This window comes from Haliaeetus leucocephalus, unplaced genomic scaffold (assembly GCF_000737465.1).
Source record: "Haliaeetus leucocephalus isolate CR32 unplaced genomic scaffold, Haliaeetus_leucocephalus-4.0 Scaffold555, whole genome shotgun sequence".
NCBI classification, from domain to species: Eukaryota; Metazoa; Chordata; class Aves; order Accipitriformes; family Accipitridae; genus Haliaeetus; species Haliaeetus leucocephalus.
The window spans coordinates 17,818,788-17,819,196 of record NW_010972991.1 but is presented as its reverse complement, the minus strand read 5'-3'; the positions used below and the strand labels follow the sequence as shown (position 1 = coordinate 17,819,196).

The 409-nt window shown below is 80.0% G+C and overlaps 1 protein-coding gene across 1 annotated transcript in view; it reads right to left on the bottom strand.

The window, feature by feature from the left end:
* The window catches only part of RNF19A (ring finger protein 19A, RBR E3 ubiquitin protein ligase), a 65,114-nt gene that overhangs the window by 60,053 nt on the left and 4,652 nt on the right, over nucleotides 1–409 (bottom strand). The window lies entirely within an intron of this gene.

Genomic DNA, 409 nt, shown 5'->3' with positions numbered 1-409 from the left:
GCGGAGGGCGGCAGCTCCTCCCCGCACACCCCCGCCCGCCACGCCGAGGCCAAGCGAAACCCACCCGGCGGCTCCCCCGCTACCCCAGCCCCTCGGGCGGGGAGCGGCCCGGGCCGGCCGTGCCCCCCTCCTCCGCCACGGCTCGGGGCGGGACGGGCCCCTCGCTCCGCCCGGGGGGGAGCCGAGGGGAGACAATGGGTACGATGACTTCACCCTCCAGCAATGTGAGGAGCAGCGGCGGACGCCGCCGACTTACCTCCGGCCCCCGGGACGACCCCCCGGGACGCCCCCCCGGGCCGCGGCGGGGACCCAGCGGGGCCCTCTCCCACCCGGGCTCGGGCCCCCGCCCAGAGGCGGCTCCGGCTCGAAGGCTCCGCTCCACCCCTCCTCGCCCTCCGCCACGCTCAGG